Raw genomic sequence first — 14,697 nt, forward strand, 5'->3', positions numbered from 1 at the left:
CAATGAATATTTGCTAAATAACAAATGACTGAACAGTATAGGATTTTGATCATCCAAATCTTTATAGAAGGTTTCTTGTATTTTTTAAATAAACAAAAAAGAGTGCATATTATATGCTGGCAGTTTTCTAAGCATTTTATGAAAATTAATTTATTTAATCGTCCTCAAAATTGTATTAGAAGGGGCTTCCCTGGTGGCGCAGTGGTTGAGAATCCGCCTGCCGATGCAGGGGACACGGGTTCGTGCCCTGGTCTGGGAAGATCCCACATACCGCGGAGTGGCTGGGCCCGTGAGCCATGGCCGCTGAGCCTGCGCGTCCGGAGCCTGGGCTTCACAACGGGAGAGGCCACAACAGTGAGAGGCCCGCATATCACAAAAAAAAAAAAAAAAAAAAAAAAATTGTATTAGGTAGGTACCAATTTTATTCCTATTTTATGGTAGAAAGATTGGTTAACTTGCCCAAGATCAAAGCTAAACGGACTCTATGCAGGGTCTGTGCTTTTAATCACATCACTAATTCTACTTCACATAACTGATACTGAACTGTGTGCCACCCAAATTTTATCAAAATCCAGCTGAGATTGTGAGTTTGTATGTGTGTTTATATATGTGTGGCAGGAACAGAGGTGGTGCTTAAGATATGTGGCCTTTTCCCATATCTCAATACCAGTGTTCTCACCCTTTTTACTTTCTTCTAACATAACTGGTGTATGTACTACTTGGATTGGATTGTGCATACCAGAAAAAATACTCTCTTAGTGAGCATTTTAGTCTCAGGGGTGAAAAATGGTATAGTTAAAAATTGATCTCCCCCTATCAGGTTCTTGCCAGGTGAAGCATTCCTCTCTTTTATTCTTCTTTCTCTATTCCAATGCAAATCTATTTTCTGAAACTCAGTATTATGTTTATTACAAGGAGGTTGTTGGGATGCATCACATCACTTAGCATCTCCTAAAAAGAGATGTTCCTTAGTGCCAACAAATCTATTGCTTTCCTCAAACAATTGATATGTTTATATTTTGTAGACATTGTAAACTGAGAGGCAGATCATGTTCCATTTTTTGCTTTGACTACCATAATATGATATTTAAAAGTTGCAACTCTTTTCTTTTTAACATCTTTATTGGAGTATAATTGCTTTACAATGGTGTGTTGGTTTCTGCTTTATAACAAAGTGAATCAGTTATACATATACACATGTTCCCATATCTCTTCCCTCTTGCATCTCTCTCCCTCCCACCCTCCCTATCCTACCCCTCTAGGTGGACACAAAGCACCCGGCTGATCTCCCTGTGCTATGCGGCTGCTTCCCACTAGCTATCTATTCTACGTTTGGTAGTGTATATATGTCTATGCCACTCTCTCACTTTGTCACAGCCTACCCTTCCCCCTCCCCACATCCTCAAGTCCATTCTCTAGTAGGTCTGCATCTCCATTCCCGTCTTACCCCTAGGTTCTTCATGACCTTTTATTTTATCTTAGATTCCATATATATGTGTTAGCATATGGTGTTTGTTTTTCTCTTTCTGACTTACTTCACTCTGTATGACAGACTCTAGGTCCATCCACTCACTACAAATAGCTCAATTTCATTTCTTTTTATGGCTGAGTAATATTCCATTGTACATATGTGCCACATCTTCTTTATCCATTCATCTGATGATGGACACTTAGGTTGCTTCCATCTCCTGGCTATTGTAAATAGAGCTGCCATGAACATTTTGGTACATGACTCTTTTTGAAGGCTGCCTTTAAAATGCCTACAGTAAATTGCTGAGCATTAGGGCTAAGGGAAAATGCAGACTGGGTGAAAACTAGACCAGGTTTGTGCAGGTCATTACATTTATAAAAACTTTAAAAAAAAAAAGAGTTGCTAATGCACAGAAATGTCAGCAACTCTTTTTTTTTTTTTTTTTTTTTTTTTAAGTTTTTATAGATGTAATGACCTGCACAAACCTGGTCTAGTTTTCACCCAGTCTGCATTTTCCCTTAGCCCTAATGCTCAGCAATTTATCTTTTTTAATGAAGCAGTGTAAAATAAATAAAATACCAAGGGCAAGAGAAAAAATATAGTAGTCAAAACAGTTGCTCAATGTCAAAATATTGGAAATAAGATGCTTCTATAGGCAGGTGGTGGGGAATCCAGGGACAAGGCAATAACTGAATGTCTAAGTTAGCATGTTTCAGCTGACTCCTAAAAGAATGTAGTATGGGGAAAATTACCAAGACAAGCACTTATGGGTTAAGCACCCAAGTTTAAGAGCTAGTACATACACTAAGGAGAGTCTAGTTGAGAAACCAAAAAGTCATTCTTGACGACTCTCTCACCCTTAACCCTATTTTTAAGTTATCAAATCTAGCTGATCCTGTCTGGGAAACCATCTCATATGCTTTTCTTTATGTTTAACTTCTGTGGCACCAGTCTCACCTGGAATACTGCAGTGGCCTCATAGTTGGTTTCCTCTTCCTTCTTTTGTCTTCCTAATGAAATCTTCATATTTTAGCCAGAATTATCTTTTTAAAAATCACTGCCATAAATATGTCTCTACCATGTTTATATTCCTTCAGTGGCTCCCAGTTTCTGTTAAAATGAAATCTGGGGGCTGATTTGTTTTTTTGTTTTCCATTCCTTGCCACTGTTCTAGCTGCTCGTTTCACATCACTTTCCCTTGTGACTCAGCCACACTCAGTTGACTCAGGTTTGTAGAATAAGTCCTTTTCCTTCCTGCCTTAGGGCTATTGCACCTAGCGCTTCTCTCTCCCTTCTCCCCTCCCTTACCCCTACTTACAGTCTTCCTCCTGCCCTATGTCTGGTTAATTCTTTTTCATCTTTTGCATCTTCATCTCATAAGCCACTTCTGTAGTGATGATTCTCCCTTGACCTCTCAGCCTGGGTCAGAGCCCTTGTTCTATGCTGTCAGTGCACGCTGTACTTCTGTGTGTGTCAGTAATGTCTATATTGCCAGCACCTAGCAGTCTTGGGCATGCAGTCATTCCTGTATAAATTGTTGTTTAATAAAAGAATGAATAACTAGCAGCAACGATGATTTCATACTGATTTTCATTCAGTTGAACTAAACATCTTAAATTCTTCCTGGTTAAGGTCAGAAATGGTCTTGGTGGCAGAGTCAGGCTAAGCAAGTAACCAGGATTATCATGATTACAGAGCTATGGGGAGAAGAGACAAGGTCTGATAGATTGCTTCTATATTCACATTAAGACTCCAATCAGCTAGTAGATTTTAGAGAGAGTACTCCATGATTCTGAACTATGATGTCAACATGTTTTCTTAGCTAACAGCATTCCAATTAAAAGAACTTACACAGCTGATGTCTTTCATAGTGTGCAAGTGTAGGATTCTCCTGAAATCTTGGAGTGAAGTTTTGCTGTGAAATATAGCAAAATTATTCCTGGGTGCCCTTTAAATGAGAAAGAGACAGAGAGAGAGAATATGAATCTTGGTCACTGAGGATCCCAAGCAATCATATGATGACCATTTTGTCTTCATTCCCATTACTTCATTTTGGAAGTTAATCTATGAAATGCTATGTGTTTTTATGCACTTAAATTTGTGAGAAAAGATTCATTTTTAAATACCATTACAGTTGAGAATGTTAATTTATTTCTCTGATATATTTTGTACTAATTCATGAAATAAGATCAGGACTCATTCCTTGATTGGCTTAATGAATAATGGAACCTGTTGATTTTAAAGAAGACTGGCATGTTTTAGAAAAAGTTTTTTAATTATAAAAATCATATAGGCCAATAATAGAAAATTTGGAAACTTTCGAACACTAAAAATTAGTCCAGCTACCCAAAAGCCAGTACTGGTACTTCTCTGGCACTTTGCCATGTGTCTTTTAAAGGAAAACTCTGAACTTGAACTACAACCTCAGAAACACCAAAGGATACACAATATTAAGTAAGAGATAAGGCAGCTTACTAAAAGGACCTAAGGCTATAAATTCACTGTGGCTTGGCAGAAGCTGTGTGTCAATCATACAGCTTACAGGAGAAAAGATGTGGCAGGGTAGAAATGAAAATGTTGGTTTAGTTAATTTAAATAAACTTTACAGTATTTATTTTCAATTAAAAATTGAACTATGTTACTACTAAAACTGCTTATTTCATTTATATATATGTTATAAATATATATAACATTTTACATAGATGTCTGCCAAAAAGGAAACAAAGTTTTAGCATAAATAGCACTGAAATTTGAATTGTTAATTATTATAATAACATAATTATCATTTTTAAAGTTTTTAAATTTTTTGCTATCTACTTCCAACATTAAAACTTGTGATTGATCTCAACATCCTTGAGACTGTGCCCTGACCCACTTCCAAGAAAAGAGGAATGACCAGTTGCATGTCACCATTTAACCTGATAAGAAAATTATGTATGCTTTTGCTGTTGAGTGGATCGTTACATAATCAGATTACAAGAAAATATAAGGTAGTATTTATAATTTATTATTTGTAGTTTGTTTTATTTTGTTCTGCTTTTGCTATCCTAAATGGTCTAGGTCAGCGATCTCCAACATTTTTGGCACCAGGGACCGGTTTCATGGAAGACAATTTTCCCATGGGGGTGGGGGGTGGTTCAGGAGGTAATGTGAGTGATGGGGAGCAATGGGTAGTGGCAGATGAAGCTTTGCTCACTCGCCGCCACTCACCTCCTGCTGTGCGGCACAGCTTCTAACAGGCTGTGGTCCATGGCTTGGGGGTTGGGGACCCCTGGTCTAGATAATGGGAGAGAAAAATTTTATATTGCCAATATTATATGCATATTGCAATACATCCTTAGATATTTGGAATACCTAGAATTTATATTATTGGAAACAGAAATGTAACTCATATGTCACAATCTATTTGTGCTGATTGTTTTGACAGACATCTTTTTGTAATAAATAACCCTCTACCCTTCCTTAGTAAATAGATGATTCTGAATGTACTTTATACTTCTCCTTATGATTTAAAAAAAAAAAAAAATATTTATTTATTTCTCTTTGGCTGCATTGGGTCTTCGTTGCTGTGTGTGGGCTCTCTCCAGCTGCAGAGAGCGGGGGCCACTCTTCACTGTGGTGTGTGGGCCTCTCACTGCAGTGGCCTCTCCTGTTGCAGAGCATGGGCTCTAGGTGCATGGGTTCCAGTAGTTGTGGCGTGCGGGCTCAGTAGTTGTGGTACATGGGCCTAGCCGCTCCGTGGCATGTGGGACTCTCCCGGACCAGGACTCGAACCCGTGTTCCCTGCATTGGCAGGAGGATTCCCAACCACTGAGCCACCAGGGAAGCCCCCTCTTTATGATTTTGGGTCCTAGCTCTCACCTCTCTTCTAAGGAAAATACCTTCATTATATCCTACAATGTATTCTATGCCACATCCTTTGAGTTTTGCAGCTACAACTGGTAACATTGGTAGCAGTACCATTAGCATACCTGCAACACTGGTAGCAGTACATTGGATAAACCAAATTGAGGAGATTAAGAAGAGGAAGAGGTTATAATAAAATAAAAACAGCACAGAACACTAAATTGAGAATTTTATGGAGAAAAGTTTCTATTTTTTCCTTTGATTGCTGAGTATTTCATCAGCTCTCTCACATATATTTGCTCCACACAGTACATTTTCTTTTCTTATCTTTCTCTCCTTTTACTTCAAGTCAGTATATCTGATTAAGGAATAATGCCTGATTCTTGGCAGCAGTGGAGACTTGAAATCATAGAGAAGGAAATTCCTTCCAACATATGAAGTATGTTCAAAAGGTGCTGGACAGCTGAAAAAACATGTTGACACTGTGCACTGCGTGGTCATTCCTGTCCGGCTGGAGTGTAAAACTCATTTTGCAGAAGAGTATAAAATTCTAAAAATAGAGCTGACAAATTCAAATTCAGGAGAGTCTTAAGCATCAGACTAATGAATTGAGATGATTTGGCAAATGAGGTACTGTCAGGGAAGGAAACGATATAATAGTGCATTGTTTTTAGAAGATTAATTTGGCAATAATATATGGAAGAGAAATAAGAGCAGAATCAAAGTAGTTAAGAGGTGCTTGCAACAGTGAAATTAAGATATCTCATGAGTCCTGCCTTTTCAGTCCTGGTGGCAGCGTAAATGAAAAGAGGTGGAGGACAGTACAATTATATATATATATATATATATATATATATATATATATATATACATATATATGTATATATATACACACATATATATACATATATATGTGTGTGTGTGTATATATATATATATATATATATATATATATTGTGCAAGTTGATTTTAAAGAACCTGACAATGGTGTGAAGGTAAGTGAAAAAAAAGATCTAAAAGTTGAGACTGGTTCTATGTTAAGTATATGGAAAGAGAGTAGAGCAAGGTGTGGATTAGATTTTTGTCTTAATAAGGGTTTGTAGTAGAACACTCAGGTGGACATTCAGTTTTGGGGGATAGACATTAACGAGAAAGGGACTAAGTGCATGGTAAAGCAAGCATTTTAAAATATAAATGTTGGAAGGAGAGATACCTCTTTCTCTGAGACCAAATGATAGAATAAGAGATAAATATGGTAAAAGTAATTTGCTGAGTTTGGGAGGATATTACCTAAGGAAGTTCACACTGGGAGTTGTTATTAAAATGTGTGTGAATTGGGGATTTAAAGAGATATGTCAATGTGTAAATTTTGGTATTGCTTTCTTGGAAGTATGCTAGGGAATGAGAAAACAAACATGTGAACTAAGTAATGTTTTGTAGTAATGAGTCCTACTAAAAGATGAAGGCCATGTTTTGTTTCGTTTTTTTTAAGGGGAATTTGGCTTCATGTATTTAAATCTTTAATCAACAATAATTTATGGCCTGGAAGTAGAGAAAGGACAATAAATTCTGGGAAAATCTGAGCTTAAGGTCCGTGCAGTAGTGGAAATAAAGGTCGTGATGTGTTCTACCGTCTATAACTAGAGATTAAAGAACTGAGTAAATTAGCACGATTGAGCGATAGGAGTTTATACTGAAAATATAAAAAGCAGATTTATTGAAACTGAAAGAAAGAAAATATAAAGCATTTATAATAGAGAGAAAGCATCTAATTTAAGATCTTGAAGGTGGAGAAGTTCTGTGTGATGTCCATGCTGATGAGAATATGATGTGGGGCTTGAAAAACATAACATTTTAAGGACAGAAGTTACTAAGTAGACAATGGATTGGTAACAGAAGATATGGGATTGAAAATATAAAGAGGAACACGGAAAAAGAAGAAAAATAATCCAGGTTTTCATTTTGTTTTAGCTGAAGAAGTCACATTTCTAAGGGATTCCATGTGTTTAGTAGATGGGAAAGTTATAAAACTTCTAAAAGGATCATAAACAGCCTGACTTGAATTTGAAGCATCAGGAAAAGGCTGAGCTTGCAAAGTTGAAAGTGCATACATTTACAAGTAAATGAGGTTTAAATAGGATGAAACAGGCAGCATGAATATGAAGAAGTTATTGTTTTATAGCTTGGGAATCCACCTTTTCTATCCCCATCCCCTTTAGCAATATGTCTCCTAATTGATATTGGAAGCCAATGGAAAGATGAGTTTGTTTTTTAATCATTGTACATTTCATGTTGTCTTGTTCAAAGAATATCTATGTACAAAATCAGGCAAAGATGTACATATTTATTAAGGATATATTCTTTAATTTTTTTAAAAAATTATTTTTAATTTTTATTTTTTTAACATCTTTATTGGAGTATAATTGCCTTACAATGGTGTGTTAGTTCCTGCTTTATAACAAAGTGAATCAGTTATACATATACAGATGTCCCCATATCTCTTCCCTCTTGCATCTCCCTCCCTCCCACCCTCCCTATCTCACCCCTCTAGATGGTCACAAACAACCTAGCTGATATCCCTGTGCTATGCAGCTGCTTCCCACTAGCAATCTATTTTACGTTTGGTATTGTATATACATCCATGCCACTCTCTCACTTTGTCCCAGCTTGCCCTTCCCCCTCCCCGTATCCTCAAGTCCATTCTCTAGTAGGTATGCATCTTTATTCCCGTCTTTCCCCTAGGTTCTTTATGACCATTTTTAAATTTTTTTAGATTCCATATATATGTGTTAGCATATGGTATTTGCTTTCTCTTTCTGACTTACTTCACTCTGTATGACAGACTCTAGGTCCATCCACCTCACTACAAATAACTCAGCTTTGTTCCTTTTTATGGCTGAGTAATATTCCATTGTACATATGTGCCACATCTTCTTTATCGATTCATCTGTTGATAGACACTTTGGTTGCTTCCATGCCCTGGCTGTTGTAAAGAGAGCTGCCATGAACATTTTGGTACATGACTCCTTTTGAATTATGGTTTCTCAGGGTATATGCCCAGTAGTGGGATTTCTGGGTCATATGGTAGTTGTATTTTTAGTTTTTTAAGTAATATCCATACTGTTCTCCATAGTGGCTGTATCAATTTACATTCCCACTGACAGTGCAAGAGGGTTCCCTTTTCTCCACACCCTCTCCAGCATTTATTGTTTGTAGATTTTTTGATGATGGCCATTCTGACCGGTGTGAGATATTATCTCCTTGTAGTTTTGATTTGTATTTCTCTAATGATTAATGATGCTGAGCATTCTTTCATGTGTCTGTTGGCAATCTGTATATCTTCTTTGGAGAAATGTCTACTTAGGTCTTCTGCCCATTTATGGATTGGGTTGTTTGTTTTTTAATATTGAGCTGCATGAGCTGCTTGCAAATTTTGGAGATTAATCCTTTGTCAGTTGCTTCATTAGCACATATTTTCTCCCATTATGAGGGCTGTCTTTTCGTCTTGTTTATGCTTTCCTTTGCTGTGCAAAAGGTTTTAAGTTTCATTAGGTCCCATTTGTTTATTTTTGTCTTTATTTGAATTTCACTAGGAGGTGGGTCAAAAAGGATCTTGCTGTGATTTATGTCATAGAGTGTTCTGCCTATGTTTTCCTCTAAGAGTTTGATGGTATCTGGCTTTACATTTAGGTCTTTAATCCATTTTGAGTTTATTTCTGTGTATGGTGTTAGGGAGTGTTCTAATTTCATTCTTTTACATGTAGCTGTCCAGTTTTCCCAGCATCACTTATTGAAGAGGTTATCTTTTTGCCACTGTATATTCTTGCCTCCTTTATCAAAGATAGGGTGACCATATGTGCATAGCTGTATCTCTGGGCTTTCTATCGTGTTCCATTGATCTATATTTCTGTTTCTGTGCCAGTACCATACTGTCTTGATTACTGTAGCCTTGTAGTATAGTCTGAAGTCAGGGAGCCTGATTGCTCCAGCTCTGTTTTTCTTTGTCAAGATTGCTTTGGCTATTCGGGGTCTTTCGTGTTTCCATACAAATTGTGAATTTTTTTGTTCTTGTTCTGTGAAAAATGCCAGTGGTAGTTTGATAAGGATTGCACTGAACCTGTAGATTGCTTTGGGTAGGAGAGTCATTTTCACAATGTTGATTCTTCCAATCCAAGAACATTATATATCTTTCCATCTAATATGTATCATCTTTAATTTCTTTCATCAGTGTCTTATAATTTTCTGCATACAGGTCTTTTGTTTCCTGAGGTAGGTTTATTCCTAGATATTTTATTCTTTTTTCTGCAGTGGTAAATGGGAGTGTTTTATTAATTTCACTTTCATATTTTTCATCATTAGTGTATAGGAATGTAAGAGATTTCTGTGCATTAATTTTGTATCCTGCTGCTTTACCAAATTCATCGATTAGCTCTAGTACTTTTCTGGTAGCATCTTTAGGATTCTCTATGTATAGTATCATGTCATCTGCAAACAGTGACAGCTTCACTTCTCCATTTCCAACTTGGATTCATTTTACTTCTTTTTCTTCTCTGATTGCTGTGGCTAGAACTTCCAAAACAATGTTGAATAATAGTGGTGAGAGTGCACAACCTTGTCTAGTTCCTGATCTTCGAGGAAATGGATTCAATTTTTCACCATTGAGGACGATGTTGGCTGTGGGTTTGTCATATATGGCCTTTATTATGTTGAGGAAATTTCCCTCTATGCCTACTTTGTGGAGGGTTTTTATCATAAATCGGTGTTGAATTTTGTCAGAAGCTTTCTCTGCATCTATTGAGATGATCATATGTTTTTTCTCCTTCAATTTGTTGATACGGTGTGTCACGTTGATTGATTTGCATATATTGAAGAAGCTTGCATTCCTGGGGTAAACCCCACTTGACCATAGTGTATGATCCTTTTAATGTGCTGTTGGATTCTGCTTGCTAATATTTTGTTGAGGATTTTTGCATCTATGTTCATCAGTGATTTTGGCCTGTAGTTTTCTTTCTTTGTGACATCTTTGTCTGGTTTTGGTGTCAGAGTGATGATGGCCTTGTAGGAAGAGTTTGGGAGTCTTCCTCCCTCTGCTATATTTTAAAAGAGTTTTAGAAGGATAGGTGTTAACTCTTCTCTAAATGTTTGATAGAATTCGCCTGTGAAGCCATCTGGTCCTGGGCTTTTGTTTGTTGGAAGAGTTTTAATCACAGCTTCAATGTCAGTGCTTCTGATTGGTCTGTTCATATTTTCTATTTCTTCCTGGTTCAGTCTCAGAAGGTTGTGTATTTCCAAGAATCTGTCCATTTCTTCCAGTTGTCCATTTTATTGGCATATAGTTGCTTGTAGTAATCTCTCATGACCTTTTGTATTTCTGCAGTGTCAGTTGTTACTTCTCCTTTTTCATTTCTAATTCTATTGATTTGAGTCTTCTCCCTTTTTGTCCTTGATAAGTCTGGCTAATGGTTTATCAATTTTATCTTCTCAAAGAACCAGCTTTTAGTTTTATTTATCTTTGCTATCATTTTCTTCTTTTTTTTTCATTTATTTCTTATCTGATCTTTATGATTTATTTACTTCTGCTAACTTTGGGGTTTTTGTTCTCTTAGCTTTTGCTTGTCTGTAAAGGTTTTAATTTCTTCATCAAATCTGAATGAGATCCTTGCTGAGTAATCTTGGTTGTAGGTTTTTCTCCTTCATCACTTTAAATATGTCCTGCCACTCCCTTCTGGCTTGCAGAGTTTCTGCTGAAAGATCAGCTGTTAGGCTTATGAGGATTCCCTTGTGTGTTATTTGTTGTTTTTCCCTTGCTGCTTTTCATATTTTTTCTTTGTATGTAGTTTTTGATAGTTTGATTAATATGTGTCTTGGTGTATTTCTCCTGGTATTTATCCTGTATGGGCCTCTCTGTGCTTCCTGGACTTGATTAACTATTTCCTTTCCCATTTTAGGGAAGTTTTCAACTATAATCTCTTCAAATATTTTTTCAGTCCCGCTCTTTTTCTCTTCTTCTTCTGTGAACCCTATAATTCGAATGTTGGTGCATTTAATGTTGTCCCAGAGGTCTCTGAGACTGTCCTCAATTATTTTCATTCTTTTTTCTTTATTCTATTGTGCAGTAGTTATTTCCACTATTTTATCTTCCAGGTCACTTATCCATTTTTTCTGCCTCAGTTATTCTGCTATTGATCCCTTTTAGAGAATTTTAAATTTCATTTATTGTGTTGTTCATCACTGTGTGCTTGCTCTTTAGTTTTTCTAAATCCTTGTTAAACGTTTCTTGTATATTCTCCATTCTGTTTCCAAGATTTTGGATCATCTTTACTATCATTATTCTGAATTCTTTTTCAGGTAGACTGCCTATTTCCTCTTCATTTGTTAGGTCTGGTGGGTTTTTGCCTTGCTCCTTCACCTGCTGGGTGTTTCTCTGTCTTCTCATTTTGCCTAACTTACTGTGTTTGGGGTCTCCTTTTCGCAGGCTGCTGGGTTGTAGTTCCCATTGTTTTTGGTGTCTGTCCGCAGTGGATAAGGTTGGTTCAGTGCATTGTTTAGGCTTCCTGGTGGAGGGGACTAGTGCCTGTGTTCTGGTGGATGAGGCTGGATATTGTCTTTCTGGTGGGCAGGTCCACATCTGGTGGTGTGTTTTGGGGTGTCTGTGGCCTTATTATGATTTTAGGCAGCCTGCATGCTAATGGGTGGGGTTGTGTTCCTGTCTTGCTCGTTGTTTGGCATGGGGTGTCCAGCACTGTAGCTTGCTGGTCGTTGAGTGAAGCTGGGTCTTGGCATTGAGATGGAGATCTCTGGGAGATTTTTGCCATTTGATATTACATGGAGCTGGGAGGTCTCTTGTGGACCAGTGTCCTGAACATGGCTCTCACCTCAGTGGCACAGCACCAAGAGCCTGTCCTCCACACAACCCAGAATAAAAGGGAGGAAAAAAAGAAAGAAAGAAAGAAGATAAAATAAAATAAAGTAAAATAAAATAACGTTATTTAAATTAAAAAAATATTAAGAAAAAAATGTTTTAAATAATAAAAACAAAACAAAACCAGACAGAACCGTAGGACAAATGGTAAAAGCAAAGCTATATAGGAAAAATCACACACAGAAGCATACACATACACCCTCACAAAAAGAGAAAAAGGGAAAAAATATATATATATATATCGTTGCTCCCAAAGTCCACCTCCTCAATTTGGAATGATTCGTTGTCTATTTAGGTATTCCACAGATGCAGGGTACATGAAGTTGACTGTGGAGATTTAATCCACTGTTCCTGCAGCTGCTGGGAGAGATTTCCCATTCTCTTCTTTGTTTGCACAGCTCCCGGGGTTCAGCTTTGGATTTGGACCCGCCTCTGAGTGTAGGTCACTTGAGGGCATCTGTTCGCGTCGTTCAGACAGGACGGGGTTAAAGGAGCAGCTGATTCGGCAGCTCCGGCTCACTCAGGCCGGGGGCAGGGAGAGGTACGGATGCAGGCGAGCCTGCGGCAGCAGAGGCCAGCGTGACGTTGCACCAGCCTGAGGCACGCCGTGCATTCTCCCGGGGAAGCTGTCCCTGGATCACAGGACCCTGGCAGTGGCGGGCTGCACAGGCTCTCGGGAGGGGAGGTGTGGAGAGTGACCTGTGCTTGCACACAGGCTTCTTGGCGGCAGCAGCAGCTTAGCGTCTCATGTCCGTCTCTGGGGTCCGCGCTGATAGCCCGCGGCTCACGCCAGTCTCTGGAGCTCCTTTAAGCGGTGCTCTTAATCCCCTCTCCTCATGCACCAGGAAACAAAGAGGCAAGAAAATGTCTCCTGCCTCTTCGGCAGCTCCAGATTTTTTCCCGGACTCCCTCCTGGCTAGCTGTGGTGCACTAATCCCTTCAGGCTGTGTTCACGCGGCCAACCCCAGGCCTCTCCCTGGGATCTGACCTCCGCAGCCCGAGCCTCAGCTCCCAGCCCCCAGCCCACCCCGGCGTGTGAGCAGACAAGCCTCTCGGGCTGGTGAGTACTGGTCTGCACCGATCCTCTCTGCGGGAATTTATCCACTTTGGCCTCTGCACCACTGTGGCTGCTCTCTCCTCCGCGGCTCCGAAGGTTCCCCCCTCTGCCATCCGCAGTCTCCGCCCGCAAAGGGGCTTCTAGTGTGTGGGAACCTTTTCTTCTTCACAGCTCCCTCCCACTAGTGCATGTCCTGTACCTATTCTTTTGTCTCTGTTTTTTCTTTTTTCTTTTGCCCTACCCAGGTACATGGGGAGTTCCTTGCCTTTTGGGAGGTCTGAAGTCTTCTGCCAGCATTCAGTAGGTGTTCTTTAGGAGTTGTTCCACCCGTAGATGTATTTCTGATGTATCTGTGGGGAGGAAGTTGATCTCCGCCTCTTACTCTTCCGCCATCTTGAAACTTTATTAAGGATATATTCTTAAATTTGGAATATGTATATATGAATATATATCTTTATTCAATAATAATTTTCACCTAATTATCTCTTCTACATACATCTCCACCTACTTCTTTAAACTTACCTGAATTCTCAACTCTACTGTTTTCTGTTCCCCATTTTTCCTTGTGTAACCCTGGGTGTGAAATACTTGTTCATGATTCTTCTCTACTGAATAGGCTTTCCCCACTTTGCCTCTTTCCCATCCTAAATGTTGAAATTATAGATGCCATTGATGAAAGCTATTTTCACCATTCTTTTCTAAATTCTTTAATCAAACACATGTGATTTCTTCCTATCTTGATACCTGTGTCTACTGAAAAAAAAAAGGAAAGCACAGCCTAAAAGTTGAGAGTTATGTTTTATTCGGTGGACATTATGAGAACGTCAAACCCTTGAGACAGGACTCTCAGATCGCTCTGAGAGTCTACTCCCAAGAGACAAGGGGGAGCCAGGATATGTAGGAGTTTTCACAACAGAGACCAGGTAATCATAACATCAAAAGATTCTGTTAACTAAAGAAAACCAGATATCTCAAGTTAAGGGATTTAGCGCTCTTCTATGTATGAAAAGATGCAAGAGTCTGGGCTCACTGAAATCATTCCTTTCAAATGTACCTTAGCTACATGGGGCCAGTATACCGTGTTTTCTCATCCTGAGTTTCCTCATGGTGCGCTGTTAATGTGGCTACAGCATCTGACTGCTAGATGTGGGAGCATCCTACCTCCATCCTGAGTTACCTCTGGACTCACCATCAGGGTGGCTATAATGTGATGGCTTGATGACTGCAACATCTTTTGTTTACTGATATGGCAGGCAATATTTTTCACTCACACCTGCTGGTATTTGTCAATATTTTTTATACTTAAAATATCCTCTGTTTCTTTTACTTACTATATCCTGATTTTTGTACACTTTTCTTCCTTCCATATGAAATTGTAAACTTACTCATATTTGTATTCCC

At 38.6% G+C, this 14,697-nt stretch overlaps 1 long non-coding RNA gene across 7 annotated transcripts in view; it reads left to right on the forward strand.

Annotated features, from left to right (window-relative positions):
* Nucleotides 1-14,697, forward strand: part of LOC136791970 (uncharacterized) — a 410,072-nt gene that overhangs the window by 113,217 nt on the left and 282,158 nt on the right. The gene's annotated exons all lie outside the window — the stretch shown is intronic.

This window comes from Kogia breviceps, chromosome 5 (assembly GCF_026419965.1).
Source record: "Kogia breviceps isolate mKogBre1 chromosome 5, mKogBre1 haplotype 1, whole genome shotgun sequence".
NCBI lineage: Eukaryota > Metazoa > Chordata > Mammalia > Artiodactyla > Physeteridae > Kogia > Kogia breviceps.